The sequence below is a fragment of the Triticum aestivum genome, chromosome 4A, assembly GCF_018294505.1.
Source record: "Triticum aestivum cultivar Chinese Spring chromosome 4A, IWGSC CS RefSeq v2.1, whole genome shotgun sequence".
Taxonomy (NCBI): Eukaryota; Viridiplantae; Streptophyta; class Magnoliopsida; order Poales; family Poaceae; genus Triticum; species Triticum aestivum.
The window spans coordinates 646466021-646471850 of record NC_057803.1 but is presented as its reverse complement, the minus strand read 5'-3'; the positions used below and the strand labels follow the sequence as shown (position 1 = coordinate 646471850).

The window sequence follows — 5830 nt, the reverse complement described above, 5'->3', positions numbered from 1 at the left end:
TCAACACAAGAATAGTTCTGGGCTTGCACATCCTTGGAAACCACCTTTGCTCCCAATGTTGTTTTCAATGGATTTTGAGGGCTGTTCCTACAGTTGATGTGATGTTATCTTGTCTGATCCATTTGCCATCAGCAACACAGTGAACTTTATGTGCGCAACAAGATCGCCTGCACAAAGAACAAACTATTAAGAGACAAGACAACCAAGATAGGAGACAGCAAGAATTAACAACAGATAAGATCAGCAAAAATAACAAATAAGTACACATCAAAAGATTTACACAAACCCAAGGGATCTCAAGCACGACTTGTACAAACAATTTCTAAAATCTATCTAGAGGATTTATGTTAACTACCTTGCTTCTCATAAAGAACAGGGTACGGCTGTAAGAGTTCATCAATGCAGCATTCTGTCAAGGATAAGAATTGTCGCTTCCTATCTTCCAATGCCCTGTCACAATTCAAAACATATGTACTCCTAGTAGAACAAAAAAAGTGCATCACAAAAATCAATGTGCATTTACACACCTAAGAGTGAATGGCATGAAAGTGAACTTCTCGCGAATCTCACTGAATATGTAGTTTGACGATTTCATCTTCAACTGATAGTCCTTGTCTACAGCTCTCTTATAGATGGTGGTATATTTCTCAGACAATGACTTTGGCTCTGAATTACAAAGTTCAACAAAAAGGAAGGAAAATATCATGAAACCAATAACATCAATTATCATTATCACCTTTCCCTCACTAGTGCTAGTGACAATATCAATCACATACACTTCATTTTCTACAAATTCAGCATCGATCACCGTCGTATCAACATTGGAAACACTAAATACCACTTTGTTACCATCAATGACAAATTGATTCAGCTGATGGCTAAGAATTCCTTCCACAGTTTTGCAATCGTAAGCAGCAGCAACCTTCTGAATTGCATCGACAACATCTTTGTTCTGGATAAAATATAAGCAGTAATTTACTATAATAAAGCATATTATCAGAAAAACATTACCAAAAAGGCTTTCGCCTTGCTTTATACATAATGCAACAACCAACGACGACATACAGAACCAATACAAACACAAAAACCCACACCACAATCACCCTAAGGCTAGATACATAGGTGCCAAAGGGCTATAACAACAACACGGCCGAATGACTCAAACTAGACTACGAGAGAGGACATGAAGCAGTACTACATAGCCGTCGGCGCCCTTCCGATGATGGTATCGCGAAGAGGTGAAGTTGAGACTCGACCAAACATAGAGCTCCAAGATGGTGCCTTTGGGAAGGACGCGTCACAGCAGCGCCGCCACTATCCGATCCAAAGATCATATTTCCATCTGGAGCACGACGAACGGAGGGAGAAACCACAACGGAGGCTTTAGGAAGATGGCAACGCCCACATGCACCGCCTCCATTGGTTTGTCCAAAACCAGACACTGTTTTCACCCCAGCACACATACTCCGCCTCCGACTTGGTGGGACAGGCAAGGACCATAGCTACCCACCGGCACAGAACATCGAAATGGCAGCCACCACACTGCTAACATGGCCATGACCACTCCGCCTGCACCTGAGCAGCGACCTCAGCCGATAATCACCACGGCTACCACCACCCAGGCCGTATGCCCAGGAAACAAGATGCCTCAAAGGTCCTCCATGACTGTGAGTGATGAACTGACCAGCATGCTCTGACCGCCAACAGAGCCACGCGCCATCGACCAGAACAACCAAATTGATCGGGGAGCAACCAGGTCGAAGAAGAGGTCAGGCGGGAGCAGACTACGTTGACGCCCAGCACCCCTGCAGGTGACGGGTGGCCCGTCCACATTGGCGCCACCCATCTCTCCCACCACCTCTCCAAACATCACCCCTAATACCCAACCGAGACTCCCTGCCTAGACCTGCACCTAGCCCAAACTGGTCACCCATTCAACGGCGCTAGAGGCTGGACCAGACACCACCTGCAACCACGGGAGAGACCTAGAAGCATTCACAAGGACCAGACGAGCGGAGGCCGGAGCACGCCCAGCCACCACTGCGCATGGCGCACACATCGCCGTCAGCTGCCAGCACGCCGTTGCAGCTCTCCCCACGCTTTAGCACCGGAGGCCTCCACCAACACCCCGCGTCCACCACCACTCGCCAGAGGGGCCGGATCCTATGTGCCGCTGCCGCGCACCCAGACCCCAGCGACGAGGCCCCGTTCGCTGCCAGACGCATCCGAGATTTGGATCTGGGCGCATGAGGGCAGCTGCTGCCGCTGACACGGCACGCACTGCCACATCCAAGAGGATGCGGCCCCGCCGCCAGGTCCCGGCGGAACGCCATCGTGCCCCATGCAAAGACCGCACTGCCACCCGACGGCCACGGTCCACGCAGAACCATCCCCAATGGGGGAAGAGGGGAGGCCCTAACGCCGCCACGTCGGCCGAGCTTTGCCGGCAAGCATGCCAAGGCAGCGACAAGGAGGGGAGGAGGTGGGGAGGGGAGGGCGAGGCGGCTAGGGTTGCCCTCTGGTCGCCCGCGGGTGTGATACGGACGGGAGGAGGGGAGCTGAGAACCCACTGGCTCCCTATTCTGGACAGTGGATTAATTTTCCGATCAGAAGACCATTACAAAGAGAAATGAGAAAACTAGTACATTCCAGGAGCACTATCGACAACGATGCAGTAACAGAGAAGAACTAACATGTGAAAATGCAACAAATCTGAAATAACAGTGGTAATCTTTTTTTTTTTTGCGGGGAAAAAAAACAGTGGTAATCAACATGGTGTACCTTCTTTCCAGGTCTAACTAGTCTCAATGCCACTTCGGCTGATGTGTTTGCCGCAGCAAGAACATCAGCTGCACTTCCGATGACTGGCCCATCATTGATAACATGTGTATGAGCCACCACAGCCATCAATAGGACACCTCATATCTCTGCCAACCGTGAGAAGAATCCTCGGTTCATGGTGAAATAAAAGGATAAAAACATGGTAGCAAAGGTGAAAGAAAGACGCTATATTTTGACCATATCATTTTTTCCAAGGACTGCATCGTGAGTCGAAAGGGGGGAGAATTGGCAGACAATGTTGTTCATAGATAAGTATGTTGGGAAATAAATGCCACTTTCACTATTCTTCTTCACATTCTTGTAGAGAATCCCAGTTTTCTCAGTTTGCCTACCGTCAGCAGAAACACCACGTAATAACAAATTCAACAAGGAAATAAAAAGGAAAATATTATAAAAAAGGGCAACCTGGTGCATGTAGCTCCCGCTTGCGCAGGGTCCAGGGAAGGGTCCGACCACTTTGGGTCTATAGTACGCAGCCTTTCCCTACATTTCTGTAAGAGGCTGTTTCCAGGACTTGAACCCATGACCTCATGGTCACAAGGCAGCAGCTTTACCACTACGCCAAGGCTCCCCTTCAAAAAGGAAAATATTATGAAGGGACAAAACTGAAGGCATTGCTCTGTTATGAAGTTGTCACCCTTCTCACACATCTCAACAATTTTGGCATCTGGCTTGCACTCTAACACAACAAACTTCAGAGCCTCTGTTCCAGAACAAATTTCAACTAAGAGTTTGATAGCTGATGACATCATACATCAACATATCAATGAAAACATATATGCACATTCACATGCCCATACTGCTGGGATGTTCTATACTGCTGATGAAAATTGCTTCAGTAACATCTTCACGCGTTGATTGCTAGGATGTTCTATACTGCTGGTGAGTGATTGCTTCAATAACATCTTGACGCTCTGATTGCTAGGATGTTTGATACTTCTTTTGAGTGATTGCTAGACTAACATCTTGACGCTTTGATTGCTAGGATGGGCTATATAGCTGGTGAGTAATTTACCATTTTCAATGGTAAACTTACCATTTTGCTGGGATGCTTCTAGGCCTTCCTTCCAATGTTGCAAGAACCCCCCTTTTCGAGAAAAAGGAAGGCTTTGAGGTTTGCTGCCAACAACAATTTGGGAGGCTATGCAAACTGCTTGCGGGGGTGTTGGCAGATCATACGTTTTCTCTTACTGTCTGGACCACATACGTGCTTCAAGGAAATGAGCAGAGTATTCAGGTGGCCTGGCCCATCAATATTCTGCGACATTGGAGGAGACACCCATGAGATATTTGGTGGTGGTGCAGATTTTCTTTAGGAACCCCCATGCTCTCACTAGATGAACAAGACTTGGAGGCCTAGCTGGTTGGTATTGGGGCATCATTGGATATTAGAGTTGCAGAGTTGAACATCGACACAACGAATTGAGATTCATCATTCATGTCATGTTATTTTGTCATGTCATTTACCTGCCCTACTGCCTTCGAACATCATTAGCCGATTATGTAATTTCTGTTTGTTTCATGAATTTTCTAAGTTGTGGATTGTGGTTAGATTAACTTATTATGTACTCCCTCCGTTCCAAAATATAAGACCTTTTAGAGATTCCACTATGGATTATATACAGATGTATATAGACATACTTTAGAGTGTAGAACTGTAGATTCACTCATTTAGCTCTGTATGTAGTCTATATTGGAAACTCTAAAAGGCCTTATATTTAGGAACGGAGGGATTACTAGATACCTAAATGTCTAAAAACTACGTTATGTCGTTGAATTGTACTGTTATTTCGTGATTTATTTGCTGCCTTGTGTGTTTGGAATGTAGAGAAATAGATGAATAGAATAAGACTTGATTAATTTACAGAAAATTGTGGTGCTGTACATTTGCAATGTAAGCTTGATGTATATTTCCACTTATTCTTGCTAACATTTGTTAGTGTACTAATTTACTCTGTTGTTGGCGCTTGATTTGCTTGGGGGAGAGGAGAATCCAAGAGGGAGACACCACAGCAGCAATAAATAAGCCAATTTGTGGTACTCCTAAATCCAAAAATTTCTGTTTTCTGAGTTCACGTACAAAAATCCCTAATTTCTACTCCCTCCGTTCCGATTTACTCGTCATGGTTTTAGTTCAAATTTGAACTAAAACCACGACGAGTAAATCGGAACGGAGGGAGTATTTCTTAAACATTCAATATCTATATACAAATGTATCCCTCTATCCGCGTTTTCTTTAAAATGACGTACCGAGGTATAACAGTGTTCGTGCAATTTAGTTTGTCAGCACGTGGACACCTGAATTTAGAACTGCAACAAGATGTAGCAAACAAAAAACGCTTCATTAAACTGCAACCAAATTAAACAGCAGAGCTCTAACCATGTCGGTGCTAATTTTTCTGAAAGGGACGTATGCATATTCGACATCTTTAATAAAATTAACTGTGTAGAAACAATAACCAAATAGGATAGCTACTCACCGAACAGCTAAATTCAGAAAAGGCTAAATAACACATGGCATAAGCTCAGACAAGCTGCCCCATTAACAAAGATCGCATCCAACGCGACACCGGCAAGCAGCAAATGAGTTACTATTATTTTAGAGAGACGTACGAGATTACTGTTGATGATTTCGGCGGCGGCCTTATACTTGTAGATGACTTCGTTGGAGGAAAGATCGGGCTCCTCCTCCCTGACCCCCTCGTCGGACGACATCTGAAAAACAACCCGTAAAAACCTGGGGAAAGAACTGGCAGGACTGATCGAGCCCTGGATACGCGAGAAGAATCTGACAATTCCTCACCGCGTCGATCCGAACAGGGGATGGGGAGGGGATTCAGGCCGCGCCGGCGGGACAGTGGAAGTTTTTGGAGACTTCACCGTTTCCACTCTCGAGACAGGGGCTGGATCAATTTGCCCCCCGTTTATTTGTTGCCCTGCTTTTTTCCCTTTTGATCGTATCATATGCCCCTTTTAAGTGTCACACGTG

General features: G+C 45.5%; 1 pseudogene; it reads right to left on the bottom strand.

The window, feature by feature from the left end:
* On the bottom strand, positions 1-5556 carry LOC123084179 (ERBB-3 BINDING PROTEIN 1-like; annotated as a pseudogene).
* Positions 5557-5830: the final 274 nt, after the last annotated feature.